This window comes from Chrysemys picta, chromosome 10 (assembly GCF_011386835.1).
Source record: "Chrysemys picta bellii isolate R12L10 chromosome 10, ASM1138683v2, whole genome shotgun sequence".
NCBI lineage: Eukaryota > Metazoa > Chordata > Testudines > Emydidae > Chrysemys > Chrysemys picta.
In genome coordinates this window covers 50,863,173-50,878,719 of record NC_088800.1, presented here as the reverse complement: position 1 = coordinate 50,878,719, position 15,547 = coordinate 50,863,173, and the positions used below count along the sequence as shown (strand labels likewise).

General features: G+C 49.5%; 1 protein-coding gene across 20 annotated transcripts in view; it reads left to right on the top strand.

Annotated features, from left to right (window-relative positions):
* Positions 1–15,547, top strand: part of LOC101934605 (ankyrin repeat and fibronectin type-III domain-containing protein 1-like) — a 615,848-nt gene that overhangs the window by 365,658 nt on the left and 234,643 nt on the right. The gene's annotated exons all lie outside the window — the stretch shown is intronic.

Sequence of the window (15,547 nt, the reverse complement as noted above, 5' to 3'; positions counted from 1 at the left end):
CTCGTAGCTGAAGTTGCGTTTCCTAGATCAATCCCCCGCCCCAGTGTGGACCAAGCCATCCTGGTCAGCAGTTACTGACACAAGTGGGATGGCTTGTGCAAGTGCTCACCAGTGTGAGCAATGGTTGTAGAAATCAAGCCCCTTATCTGTAGGTTTTCAGGCCCATTTATGACCTACGTGCAGAGATGCAGTTACACACTCTTGCGTTCTGCCAATGGAAAAACAAAAACACAAGGTTCTAGTATAAAATGAAGCAATCATTGATTAAAATGTGTTCTGCTGGAATAGTTTAAGAACAAACCTTTTAGAAGCAAAAAAATATTGTGCAGCTCTTTCTTAGAGTTTTGCTGTACTGTTCGCACATGTTGTGATACAGACAATTCTGAATCTTATTAACATTTGTGAATTCTGGAAAGTCTGTCAGACACCATGAGAAGTTCTACTAAGCAGGGCACTAAATGGCTACAGGGATATTTTTTATCATCCTCTGATTTTTTCCCTTTAGAAACAAAGCAGTTCTCTAAGAAAATAAATCTTTACCGAGCATAGAGCTATAGGGTTAGAAGGGACTGCAAGGGCCATCTAATCTAACCCCCAATGACACATTTCAACAACACACATCAACGATGCATTTTTAAAAAAGAGTCAGGAAATGCAAAAATGGAAGGAACAGATCCACAGCTGATCTAAAAAGTGTAGATCCATCCATTTACACCAGTTAAGGATCTTGCCCTAACTTCCTAGAACAAGGTAAACTTGGCCACATTGTGCATTTGCAGTAATTTCAAGTCTTATTTTTCTGGTTAAATGTGTACATGGATATATTACTATAAACCATGCTGGATATCTGTCATTGCTGCATTAATGCCACTGAACCTTTTGCTCTTTCCTGACATTATTTTATTTTACTTGTGCAACCATAACCTGTTGATAGTAAAATTTCTTGCATTTAAACACGGGTTAAAAAGGAGGTATCATTTGAACTATGTTGATAAAGCTTTACCTTCAAAAAGCTGTCTGAGTGTTTGTAATGTCTCTATGCGATCTAATAACCAACGAAAAGGAACAAAAACAGAACACATGCTACAGTGTGTGCAAAAGGATCAAATGCATCCTATAGCGTGTATAAAAATATGCCGGTTCAGAACTTTGCCTTGTTTAAGTGTGTTGACATATTAAGTGATCATAATTAGGCCTGGAAATTAACACCTTAGGAAGCTGAACAGGGTGGTTCACACCTCTTTGTATTATTGTTTGTCTGCAGACCCAAGACAACAGTGCAAAGGCACTTTAGTCCCAGCTAGTGGGGCTATACAATTATTTTTCTTCCTGGGGATAAGACAACATAATCCACTGGGAAATTCCAAGGGTGCATTCATGGCCCCACACCCCAAATCTGCATGTTCACAGCCTGGGTTTAGCCTGCCCTTTAGTTCTGGTTTGCTTGCAGCCCACAGCAGTATTTTAGAAAGCCCAGGCTACTCCCTTTGCCTATCAGAGTGCTCGCTGATCACAGCTTGTTGTTCTTTTGCCACAGCCATTCCATGTTTTGAAATAAAGGGCTCAATCCTGCACTCGTTAAAATCAGCAGCAAAACTCCCAGTGACTCGGTATGTCTGCACTACATACCCTGCATGCACTATGGCACAGCAGCTGGGCTGTTGTAATGTAGATGCTTCCCACATTGAGAGAAGGGGCTGTTCCATCAATGTAGTTATTCCAACTCTCCCAGAGACACTGGCTAGGTTGGTGGAAGAATTATTCCATCCATCTAGCTCCAGTGGGGGTTAGGTTAACCTAACTGCGTCTCATAGGGCATGACATTTTTCATAGACTTGAGCGCTGTAGCTAGGTCAACTTAAGCTTTAGGTGTAGTCCAGACCTCAGGCTTGGTCTACATTTGAAAGTTATATTGGCATAGTTACATTGGTCAGGGATGTGGAAAAACCCATACCCCTGACCGACATAACTATGCCGACATAACCTCCTGAGTAGATTTATTTATGTTCATGGAAGAGTACTTCAGTCAATATAGCGAACGTCAATTGGGGAAGCAGTTTTCCTTCACTAACCGAAAACCTCCTTCTGTCGTAAACTACAATACAGGGCTATCTGGCACAGTCTGTAATGTAGCTATACCCTCAGAGATGCAGATCCCCACAGCTGTGAGTTGTTACCAGCTGTAATGCCCTGAGATGGTTCCTTCACCTCTATGTACAGTGCTCAGGGCAGACATTCGCCTGCATGTACAGTACTGGTAAAAAGCTGTGTACATGAGGTGCTTAGATATTGTACTGGAGTCTCTTGTGGTAGACGCAACACACATGAGTTTAGGGTGCTGAATTGGGGTATAACTGATAGGAATAATGGGGTGAAATTGAGCAAAAAGAGAGTGAAGCAGGGGTGAGAACTATGGAGTAATTTCCAAGGGAAGCTGTGGAAGCCCCGTCACTTGAGTCAGTTATAATGAGGCTGAACATTGGAGAATTTAACCACCATACAGGAGGTTATAGGGTAAGGAGCAATCCTGTCTGGGGAGTTTAACGACCCAAGAGATCTATTTTCCTTCTCCGTTGGCTGCCTTTCTCCTGTCAGAACGGAGAACCAAGAACACATTTTTTACCTTCCTCAGTTTTGTTTTTAACTGAGCCATTTTGTAATTAGAGTCAAATAAATGGCAAGGACCCTAAGGTTATGTGTACACTAGGTGTCTATTCTAGGAGTTCTTTACAAGTATAGGAATACCACTATATTGTGGACACTTATATGGGCAAAGCTGCCCTCTGTACCATTACAGGAATACCACCTCCAGGAGCACAACTAGCTATCTTGGTAAAAATGCAGTAGGGTTGCCAATATGACTGCGTCTTCATTGGGGCTTCTGCCATCGCAGCTCTCTATCAGGGATCACACCCGGAGCAACATAGTTCTGCTGGCAGAAGTCTGTAGTATAGACACAGCCTAGGTGTGAGTGGCAGTGTCCAATATCCCCATGCCCTGTCATGCTTTCCTCCTGAATTGTAATGTGTGTGCAATGCATGCATATGCATTATACACTTCTCTTTTTTCCCCATACAAATGGCACGATGACCCATGCAGTTTTGACAAACTCTGGTGCTCAAATATCACGAGACAGCCCTCGAAACCATGAGATTGACTTAAAAATCATGACATTTTTGAAAACTTAATACATTTTGGGTTCTTTTTTCTTTCAGGGGTTTGAGACTTTAGTCTGAACTTGGGTCACGTTTTCAAGCTTTTCTCTGCAACCATGAGGGCTAGAAACTTCCTTTTTTATCAGATGCTGAGAGTCCTACATAATAATCTGGCTGCAGGAAGGAGGGTATAAAAGTAATGCCCTATATTGTGAGACGGGTTGAAACCCTGAGAGTTGGCACCACCTCCAATAATGGAATGGTGTGGTCTGAGTACATTAGTATTGATTTGTTCAGCACTGGCAATATGCTTGGTTCTGTACAGTACCCACAATTAAAGTTTGTCCCTTGCCCTGAAGAGCTTTAGGGTGTGAAAGTCCCTCGGCAAAGGGGGAAAAGCTGTGTTTTCACCACATGGTAGCTAACAGGGAGAAGGCATTTAGGATCTGGCTACACTGCAATTAAACGAGTCTTTGAGCCCAGGTCAACTGACTCAGGCTTGCGAGGCTCTGGCTGTGGGGCTCAAAATAGCAGTGTAGACATTCCCACTGGGGCTGGAGCTCAGGCTCTGAGACCCTCCCCCTCATGGGCCTGAGTGAGCCATGGCCCTGCCATGGTCTGTTGGAGCAGTGTGGACGTACCCTTATTAGTGACCTGTAACGCATGCTAAAATTACAGCGGTCTTGTCCCTGCTAGGATGTTACCATGTGTTAGTTACTGCATGTTACCTACCACAAGGTAAGCCCCTACTTTATTTTTCTGGTAGGGGTGCCCATTCTGTAGATCTCTTGTGTGTCCCACAGCACACATACATCTATGCTCTCTCTAGTGTTCCCATTTACATCACTGTGGTATCAGGAGCCTGCCTTCTCTTCTTATTGAGAAGTTTTATTCTTACCTCCCTGGGCAGCACGTGCCATTTCTTTACTTAGTGTACTGTAGACACAGCCTATTTCGCCTTGGCTATACTGGCATAGCGCTGGAGCGTAGCTGCAGGAGATTTTCTGCCAGTTTAGGAACACCACCTCCCTGAATGACATTAGCTGTGCTGCCAGAAGCACTCTTCTGTCCACATAGCTGCAGCTACACGGAGGACTTTATTGGCATAGCTATGTCGCTGGAGCATGTGTTTTTCTCCCGCAGCCCTGATAACGTAGCTGTGCCTACATAATTGCAGATCAGGTTTTAAATACAGTTTTTCATTCTAATATTCTTGTTGCGTGTGGGAGGTTGATACTTGGGGAGTAGGCAGGGCAGGCAGAAATTGACAGCATTTGCCACCGGGCCACTGTTTCCTAGCCTTTTCTTCTGGGGTTCTTGACCTGCCTGGTGTTTTTTCTCGTGCGGGTCTCAATGAGAACCTGTGTGTGACAGAGAGTGACATGTGTGTGTATTAGCCCTGTCACTACACTCTTTGTATTGCCTTGATTACCCAAGTGTGTATCCTCCATCGTCTTCCACAAGACTTAATACTATGCAAATATTTGTCTGTTTGCTTTTAATGGCTGCATTTCACATATTTCCTCTTGTTCCATTCTGATTTGAACCCACTATGAAAATTTAGAACATAAGAATGGCCATCCTGGGTCAGACCAATGGTCCATCTAGCCCAGTATCCTGTCTCTGCCAGTGGCCAGGTCTGGAGCTTCAGGGGGAGTGGGACACTCGTTCTTGCTACTCCTTTGGAATTTCTCAGCCTGTCCCTTGAATCATGGGCAAACCCCTCTACCCTCTCCAGCCAAGAGGATGGGAATGCATGTTTTGGATTCCTGTCTTTCCAGGAAGCTACCCTGAAATGCCATTATTGGAGAATAAGAGTAGTACAGGAAACATGGGCATGGAAATGCAGGCAGCTGTCTCCCTATACAAGGTTTCTGATACTTTAAAATGGGAAGGTATGCGATTCTAATGGGCTGCTGCTGGATTTATGCAAATTTATGCAAATTTACAATATTCTGAGCTTTTGTTTGTTTTGTTTAGCAGCTGTTGGCTGGTTTGGAGCAAGATGAGTATCAGTCAGAGGAGTGCTTTTTCCTGTGTCTAGAACAGTGTGGGGCCAAGCAGTCTGGTATGCTGGGAGTCATTGGAGAGAGGAGGAGGAACACTGCCAGCAGAAGTGTGTCTTTTGGGGAGGGAGCATGGAGTGTCCTTTCATTAAGCATCTTTCCCAGGCCCCGGAGAGAAAGAGGGGGAGAAAGTGAGGAGGAGGGAATGGGATTAGAAGTGAATAAGGAAAGCTGGTAATACAGCAAGGGGCATTTGTTTAGAGGAAGTTGCCACTTCTGCCTCCTCCATTTCAGTGGCTGGTTACCACACGAGTTAGAGCAGTCCATAGCAGCACAGCCATCACAACCCTGCAATGGGTGCTTCTGGAGAGAGAATTTATAACAGCACATATTGTGCACCACTCCCTGGCCTAGGGTTTTTCTTTAAATCTCCCACCATTGCACTGATGCAGCTGGTAACAACGGCAGGAGTGCTGATGTAGGCAACTCACCAGTGTTGTAACAATGAAGACATTTGGTCTAATTAGAGTTGCCAACTTTCTAATCAAACAAAACCGAACACCCCTGCCCCACTCTGCCCCAAGGCCCCGCCCCTTTTCTGAGACACTGACCCCGCTCACTCCATCCCCCCCTCTGTTGCTTGCTTCCCCCACCCTCACTCACTCGCTCATTTTCACCGGGCTGGGCAGGGGGTTGGGGTGCAGACGGGGGTGAGGGCTCCGGCTGGGGGTGTGGGCTCTAGGGTGGGGCCAGAAATGAGGGGTTCAGGGTGCAGGAGAAGGGTCTGGGCTGGGTCAGGGGGTTGGAGTGCAGGCTTTGGGGTGGGGCTGTGGATGAGGAGTTTGGGGTGCAGGAGGGGGCCAAAGGGTTTGGAGTGTTGGAGAGGGCTCTCGGTTGAGGCAGGGGGTTGGGGAGTAGGGGGGGTACGGGCTCTGGCCTGGGAGTGTACGTTCCAGGGTGAGGCCATAAATGAGGGGTTCAGGGTGTGGGAGGGGGATCTGGGTTGGGGCAGGGGGTTGGGGTGTGGGGTGTGTGTGGCATGTGGGCTCCGGGAGGGAGTTTGGGTGTGGGAGAGGGGGCTCAGGGTTGGGGCAGAGGTGCGGGAGCGGGTGCGGGCTCTGTGAGGGAATTTGGGTGCGGGAGGGGGCTCAGGGCTGGGGCAGGGGATTAGGATGTGGGGAGCAGGCTCCGGGCGGTGCTTACCTCGGGGGGGGCTCCCCAGAAGTGGTGGCATGTCCCTCATCTCCTAAGCATAGGGCAGGCCAATGGGCTCTGCACAGTGCACTCTGCCTCCGCCCACAGGCGCCACCCCTGCAGCTCCCATTGGCCGCAGTTCCTGGCCAATGGGAGCTGCAGAGCCGGCGCTCAGGGTAGGAGCAGAGCACAGAGTCCCCCTGGCCATCCCTCCATTTAGGAGCCAAAGGGAGATGTCGCCGCTTCTGGGAGCTGTGTGGAGCCAGGTATGGAGCCTTCCAGCCCTGCCAACCGAACTTTTAATGGCCCGGTCAGCAGTACTGACCAGAGCTGCCAGGGTCCCTTTTCAACCGGGCTTTCAAGTCGAAAACTGGATACCTGGCAACCCTAGGCCTAATCTGGAGCTCTCAGTGATGTAGAGCCCTGAAGAGAACAGATATATGCAAGTCTGCATTGTCTGTTTTGTTCTACAGATATTGTAAAGGTTCAAGGGATTGTAGTGCTACTATCTCTGGAGAAATTGGGTGCTGTCCTCATAATTTGTGTGAATCCAAGGGATTGCAAAAAAACAAAAACAAAAAACCCATCCCCATCCCCATTGTCTCTGTGTGAAACTTGCAGAGGAGATTTAGATAGACAATCAGTGTCCTTGTAATTTAGGGACATTGTGGCCAGCACTTCCACTCTTGCAATAGGTGCCACTGTGTTTTAATGCTGTGGTTGGGAGCTTTAGACCTTATATGGAAGGTGGCACCTTACGCAGTCCAGCACCACTTCACTCAAGGCAAAGACATTATTAGTTCAGTGCAGATCTGGAGGAAAGTGTGTCCCCATTGAATCACCCACACTGCATCCAGCAGCACCTGGGTGTTCCTAACAGGTCTTCTATTGATCTCCTAGCCTGGTTCTCTGGTTTGAGAGTGCAGAGGAAGTCATGGCTTGAGGTGATGTAGGCTGCACACAGCTACCCTGAACCTCAACTTCAATCAGCATATGTTCTGTGAGATACCTGGCGTGGGCTGGGGCTTCCATTCTCCAGCTCAGCTACTGTCTCACTTTATGTTCTGGGACAAGAGGTTGAACCTCTTGTTGCCATCTGTATCTTGGGGATGATAATGCTGCTCTCACACACACACCCCGCGCGAGGAATGCATTGAGATCCACATGGCTGGGATGATGTAGTAGCCGAGAGTTAGTTATTGGTACATCACTGTGGTGTGGGAGTGCTCGCTTTCTAGGCAGAGGGTATGTCTGCACTGCGGCTGGTGATTGCAGTACACATAGACATACCTGCACTAGCTAGCTCATGTACTGCTAGCAGTAAATTGACTTCATTGTCACCTATCTGCCTGAGTAACTACCCAGGCACCCTACACCGAAACCCATGCTGCTTCTGCTTCACTGCTGTTGGTACTTCTGATTTAAGCTAGCTCAGGTATGTTTACATGTGCTGCAATCACCTGTTCCCCAGATTGCAGTGTAGACATACCCAGAGATAGAAGTCATGTTTAATCCTGTGAGGGAAACAGTCCAGGCCATATTCCCTGCGGCCTTGCATAGAGATGCATTTTGATTGAGCACTTGGCACGGGTGAACCCTAAATCACTGCACTGAAACTGAGAAAACAAAGTGTGTTTTAAAAACAACCCACAGCCTTGATGGTGGTGGGGAACCCATATAAAGATACCCCGGCCCAACAAAACTGCTACTGTTCTGATTCAGTCTTACAGGGCAAAGGCTTGTTCAGCTGTGAGCACTCGGACGGCTTGGTGAAATACACTGCAGCCTTTCTGTATGTGTATGTTCACATACAGTTGGTAGGAGAAAATGCAAGGGAGGTTGGAAAAAGAATGTGTAGCTGGGTTGAGTGGCCGCCCCCCCAGGGCCTGGAGCTTGTTAGATCTCCCAGCCTGCTTCTCCTCAAGGATAAACAGACCTCCACACGAAGACCCATGCAAACACTGATAATTTCCCCAATTCCCTGACATCACCCTATGCCGTAACGCTTAGGAGGGGAGGGGGAAAAGGAGAGAGTCCAGCAGCTGTAAGATGTTTCAGTCCTTTTGTCAGCTGGAACAGGTGGGTTTGCCACTGGCTGGGCTCTGCATAAGCAAATGTAAGAAGGAGCTGGAGGCTTGGGTGGGAATGGAGATGGAAGGGAACATTCATGCTAGTTAGCGTCGTAATGGTTGGCGTGTGAGTTAAACCCAGGATGCCACTGGCTTGAGCAGAGGCAAGCAGGTGTAGACCTCTGCCATTGTTATTTGTATCTTGGCAGCACCTGTAGCTCCAGGCTAATGATAATACCTGGCTCTTGTATAGCTCTTTGCATCGATAGCTCTTATAGCGCTTTACAAAGGAGGTATCATTACCCCCATTTTACAAATGCACAAAGTCCCCGGCCAGAAGCGACCACTGCGATCAGCTAGTTTTACCTCCTGGGTGACACAGGCCAGAGACTTGCCACAAATCACCCCAGAGCAGATCTTTTACAAAAACAACCAATCTTTATTTAAAAATTGTAAGTGATGGAGAATCCACCATGGATCTTGGTGAATTGTTCTAATGGCTAATTACTCAGACTTAAAAATTTATGCCTTATTTTCTATCTGAATTTGTCTAGCTTCAACTTCCAGCCACTGGGAAACTGAGGCACAGAAAGAGGAAGTGAGTTGCTCAAGGTCATCCAGCAAACCAGTGGCAGAGCCAGGAATAGAACCCAGGTCTCCCAAATCCTAGTCCCATATCTTAACTATGTCATTAGGCCACCTAACAATTCCACAGACAAGGGTAGACAATCAGGGCAATTGCCCTGGGGGGTGTCAAATCAGCTTCCGGGGAGCTCCACATCACTGTGCTGGTCTGTTTAGGGGAGGGGAGCACTGAAAACATTTCTTTTCCTGGGCTGCAAACCATCCGGGGCTGACCCTATCTCCAAGGGGTTTCATTAGACTGTTACATGCTGGTTTGTAGTTGATCCTGGCAATGTAGAGTGTAATGTGCTCACTTCTCTTCTGATTCTGTGTAAATGAGGCACATAACATAAAAATTGCAGTGAAACTACATCTGCAGTCAGAGTATTAACCCCTAGAATGCTGGCATCTTCAATACAGCAACCAGATGAATGCATAGGAGAATGTAAAACCAGCACCCATATCATTTAGGTACTCACTGGATCATAGACTCCAGCATACAGAAAACACCATGAGTTCCTCCACGAAAAAGAGCCAGAATCTTCCTTTAACGTCTTCTCCAAAAAACAGACCCTTCATCAGCACAGCCCTGGGATGTAGGCTCAGTACTGGCACTGGTGGAAAAATGTTGCCTATTGAATTGCCAGCACCATTCCAGGCTTTTCCCTGGAAGTCTCCCATCCTGGTGCAGATCTGCCCTTAGCAGGACTGTCCTCAGCTAATGAGATAGCAGGTCCCTGCCCATAAGGTGTATCACACAGGAGCATATGCCTGCTCCAATCACTGGCATCTTCTCTGCAGCATCAGTGTCCTCTCTCCCCACATCTTTCCCAAATCCTGTTGCCTGTGAGGCGTTAGACTTGCCAGCCTAGCTGCATGTTCCTTTATGACCTCCCAGCTGTTGGTGCGACAGCAGAGCGCGGCAATGTCACTGCTCTGGAAGCTTGGAGGAGGATCTGCCTGCCAAGAGTGAGCATTCAGACAGAGGAATGGCAGCGCCGGCTTCAACGGGAAACTATTTAACTGAATCATAATGGAGGGAAGTCAGAATCTTAGACTGCGTTAAAGATAAACTGCTGGGTTTCAATGGTTGCTTTTATGCTTTTAAGTTGGCCAGTCTCCAGACGGTGAGAGTAGTCAGTAGAGCAACTGGTCCTCCAGCAGCTTCACGTGCCCTTCAGAGAGAGAGAGAGAGAGAGACTGCAATGCGGAGAAGATGCATTTTTGTGGTTCTTGTGGTGCTGGGTGGTTTTGGGGGGAGGGGATGGGGAAGGGCGACCATGGCTTAAACATGCTGTATCTGGGATGTTTACGTTGGGATGGCTTGCAGCTCTGTCCTAGCGCCCTGAGCTGTGGCATGCTGCTCACAAACCAGCGGACTTACCTTAGCTGGTGAAAGCACTGATAGCCCCCCCCCTCGCCCCCCCGCTGTATTTGCACCATTTTCCTCTCTGTTTTGGTGGGAAGATGCAGTGTAGGGTGGAGTCCTTTGTACCCCTTCTCAACGGAGATACCTTTGGCTGCTCTCTGAAATCGCATGCTTATAGCCTATGACAAGATGTTTCTCAGCTAATGCATTTTCTTTAAGCTGGCAAGCAGACTAGAGCGATGGGGCAGCGAGCATCCCAAGGGTGCATTCGCCACCTGGCTCTGTGTGTGTCTGTACACTGGCAGAGGTGCGATAGCTGCGGCGGCACAGGCTGCTCCAGCTTTCCTTTAGCCTTATTTTTAAGTGCTGCTAAAATAAAATGTTTGCTGCTTCGGCTGGAGGCTGCATAAAGGCATCTTTACCCTGACAGCAAACCCATGGTGACAGCTACCGCGAGGGGTGAGATTAGAAACATATGAAGCCCCCTCTTTCCCAAATGCTAGATGAGCCAGAACAGCCCTCTGGGGGCGAGGGAGGGGGGAGGTGTTGATTGTCTGGGAATGACTTGGGTATGATTCCCATGCCTGCCCGCTCTCCCCCAGCACCATGTGCATATCCAAATGAATGGTGAAACCCTTGAGGAAAGAGGTGCCAGTGGAAGACACCAGGGTGCTGGTTGGGGAATGGCAGAGCTGGAGCATGCTGATAGGTGAAGTGGCTGCACTTGGAGCTCCCATAGAGATCCCCTCCCTCCCCCACCCCTACCAGTCCCAGTTAACTAGAAAAGACATCTTTAATTAGAAAAAGGCAGCTCGTAGTATGTGTGGCGCCTGCTTTTAAAGGGCTTTGCGTGTTGTCTTCGTTATGGGTGTGAGAATCCAGCTCGCTCGTTTTGTCTTTTAAAGCAAATTGAGGACACATTTCATACATCAGGAGCTACAATGAAATATGGCTGTGGGACACGCTTGCATGGCGAGCTCCTTTGCCGGATATGCTTGGGGCCTCCTTCCCCTTACCCTGGGAATGGACCCCACCATGGGTTTGCAGGTGGCACTGCCTGTCTCCTCACTGCACTCTTCCTCTTGAGACTCTCCCTTGGCCTGCGTGTCCTCTCGCTTGTTCTGGCCACGCACGGGTGTCCCTCCATTGGCATCAGTGGAGTTACTCCAGACTCAGGGCCGTGTGAGAGGAGAATCAGGTCCCTTTATTCCCGCAGGCTGCCCTCACCATCCTGGAGCCTGCTTCTGGGCACCACAGTCAGATCCCCTTGTCTAGTTCTCCCCGCACTGCCTCCTGTGTAAATTGGCAGCAGCTCTATTGAAGTCAATGGGAGTCATATTGAGGTAAGCCAGGAGGGTCTCAAGCTTCCTCTTCTCTCTGGTTTGTAAGTGCTAACTTTTCCTCTAGAAAATAATCAGATCCTGCTCTCCGAACCTGCCTGTTTGCTTCTGCCTAGTCTTCTCCCTCTAGCCTGTCAGCATCTCATCATTCCCTATCGACCTACCAGAGCAACATGCACTAGCTAGCTATGGTAACCTCTGCAGTGCATTTATATTTGCATGGATGTGATCCTGTTGCAGTAATTTTGTAAGCAAGACGCTGTGCTGAAATAAATCATGGTACCCTTGCAGAGGCTGTCCCAAACTTCTGAGACAGATGGGGGTGGGAAGGTGGATATGACCTTCAGAGCAGTGGAGAGATTCCCCCTCTGAAGCTTTGCTCTAAGTGCCTTCGGTCTGTAAGCGGCAATACTAAAGCAGTCAGGAATAGACCAGTGGCAATCTGGAAATTCCGCTGGGGCTGACAACTGCAGCCGAGGATGGCTTGTAAAGCCCACCGTGCTTCTGAGGAAGCTTTGAAGGGAAACAAATGCTGTAATGTCCTGGGATTTCTAACTTCAGGCAGTGTCTCAGGGGATTAGGCCGTTGCTTGGGAGCCTGTCTCTACACCCTTACTTCAGAGCAGCTCGTATTTTTTTCCACCTCCAGATTCAAACTCCCCAGAGAGGTGCTGTTTTGGGGGATGGGGGTTGTGTTTGTAGGGGAGGCAGGTTTCTGTGAAAAGTCTGATGTTAGTGTTTTGTAGCTGGTGGTTAGACTCGCTGTTGTGCTGGAGTCATGCAAACAGCTGCCCCGTGGCGCTTAGCTAGAATCCAGGAAATTAGAGCTGGAAAAGATGTATGAGGTCATTGAATCCACCCCCTGCCAATGCAGGATTGCTTCCTGCTGTACGTTTTATGAACTGGGGACTACTATGCACTGGGCTTTGCAGAAGGATATTGAAGGAGTAGTGAACAACCCTGGCTAGAGTTACTCTCTTGGGGCCAAAATGCTGAGGTGATTTAGGTTATTCCAAGCCACCTCTTGGCTGCAGCCCTTTAGATCTGGAAGGTGGTACCCGGCCTGTTGAAGTCGGGTGGGGAGCAGAAGCTGGGGACCAAACTGCGTAGCCCGACTCGTAGTTGGTTTCTCTGATGTTTCCTGGTTAATGACAGGCCTGCATGTGTATCAGCAGCCTGGCTGTCTTCTGGTCTGAGAAACCTCCCGTTGTTGCTAGCCTCACTGCAGCTCTCAGCAGTCCAGGTACACTGGTGGAGGCCCGGCTGCTGCCGCCCGGGCTCTTCAGCACTCTGAACAGGGTGAGCCAGGGCTGGGAGCCAGGAGAGCCTTGTTCACATTAGGTGCTCCCTGTGATGCTCCCAGTGGTACAGCTTCGCCAGGGTTCAGAGAAAGACCTAGTGCAGTGGTTCTCAAACTTTTTTTCACAGACCACTTGAAAATTACTGAGGGTCTTGGCGGACCACTTAATGATCTTTCCAAATGTTGCTTGTACCGTTAGCTAACTATTGTAAAGCGCTTTGGATAAAGGTGCTATATATAAAAAAAATGAACATTTTTTTGTTCTACAAATAAAAGCACGCAACTCATATTTTAATATCAGTAGTCTAGGGTTACCATATGTCCGGTTTTTCCTGGACATGTCCGGTTTTTCGGCAATCAAACCCCCGTCCGGGGGGAATTGCCAAAAAGCCGAACATGTCCGGGAAAATGCCGGCCGGGCACTTCCCCTCCTGCGGCTGCTCTGCTCCTCCCCTGACTCTTCAGCTCTGTTTAAGAGCCGAGCTGCCCGAGTGCTATGGGCTTCAGGCAGCCCCCTTGCCTCCGGACCCCAGCCGCCGGCTGGGCACTTCCCCTCCCGGGCTCTGGCGGCGCAGGGTCCGGAGGCATGGGGGCTGCCCGAAGCCGGTAGCGCTCGGCGGCTCTGCTCCTCCCCTGACTCTTCGGCTCTGTTTAAGAGCCGAGCGCTACGGGCTTTGGACAGCCCCCATGTCTCCAGACCCTGCGCCGCCGGAGCCCAGGAGGGGAAGTGCCCGGCCGGGGGCGCAGGGTCCAGAGGCATAGGGGCTGCCCGAAGCCCAAGCGCTACCGGCTTCACGGTTTGCCGGGCAGCCTCCAGACCCTGGCCCGCCGGCCGGGGGCGCAGGGTCTGGGGGCTGCCCGGCAAACTGTGAAGCCGGTAGCGCTCAGGCAGTCCTTTTCGCATGGCTGGGAGTGGGAGGGAGGAGGGGGCGGAGTTAGGGCGGGGAAGGGGCAGAATTGGGGCGGGGCTGGGGTGGGAAATGGGTGGGGCCAGGGCCCCGTGGAGGGTCCTCTTTTTTTATTTGTGAAATATGGTAACCCTACAGTAGTCTTACCTTTCTAATGCGATAGATGTGCCCTCTCTCCCCCGCCGCGGCAGCCCCTGAGCTGGGGCTGGGAAGGAGGGGGGTCTCTCCCTCTTTTCCCCCACCGCAGCAGCCCCCGAGCTGGGGTTGGGAAGGAAAGGGGTCTCTCTCCCACCACAGAAGCCACAGAGCTGAGGCTGGGAAAGAAAGCCATCTCTCCCCGGCAGCCGCAGCTCTGGAGCTGGGGAAAGTCGCCTCTTTCTCTGGCCACCGCAGCCCTGCACGTCCCAAATTCCCCCCACACCCTCTTCTCACCCCACTGCCCCCTCCCCCCTATTCTCCCCAAGGCCACCACCTCACCTTACATGTGTGTCTTCTCCAGGGTTCAGGCACCTAATTAGTGGAGCCACACTAGGTGGCCCTTCATTCTCTTGTGTGTGGCTGCTCAGGCGTGCAGCTTAGAGGGAACTATCTGTGGACCACCTGAATGGAGCTTGCGGACCACAGTTGAGAACTTCTGGCCTAGTGTGTGACCACCTTTGGCTCCTTGGGACGGCTCCTGGGGTACCCAGGCAAGGGAGTCACCTTGTTGCCTCCAGCGCGAGGGAAGTTTGCCTGTGGTGGCTGGCTCCCTGACACCATCAGCCTGTTAGCCACTCAAGCCCTCTCCTCCAGACTATGCCAACCCTGGCTTTGCCCTGCAGGTTAACAGGGGTGCCCCACAATCCCCGAATCCCTTGGAATTGTTCCCCTGGGATATCCAGCCCTGGCACAGGCTTATCACAGAGATTTCAGATGCTTTGTTCCAAATGATCTGTCTGCCCCAGTTTATCAGTTTGACCTTAAACCACCGCTCCTGAATAATACACAGCGCTTATGAGCACTTATCTCAAACCAAAGGTTTGTTTATGAGAGACTAGAGATTGTATTAGAAAAAAGAGGGATGGAAACAAATGGTTACAATCTAAAACAAAATCATGACACACAAACTAGGTCCTGTGCATTAATAGAGTAGGTCCTTCCACCCCAGAGATCAGCCTGTTGCAGAGCTGGCTGGCTTCACAGGAGCCCAGATCCCATCTTTCATGACATCTCCCCATCACTAAAGAAGAGGTCTCCTCAGTGAATGGATGTAGACCTTTCTCCACCCTGTCACGTGCTGAATCAGTCTTTTGTCTTTATTCAAAGACAAGGCGACCCCCCCAGTCTGTTTGTAATGCTTCTTTTTTAGCTCCAAGTGGTTGTGATTGTTTGCCATTGTGTTTCATGGTGTTACCATGTTCAATTGCCTGTTCGGAGATGGGGCAAGGGTGGACAACTGAGTCTTGCATTACATCACTGCTTACCCAGGGAGAGGTGACAGTTTGCCCCTGCTTGAATGGGCCATCATCAAGATATATGATTCCCGGGTGACTAATTTTTATTCCAAATTCACAAGGGCATAATTTTCCTTATAGTTACATTAT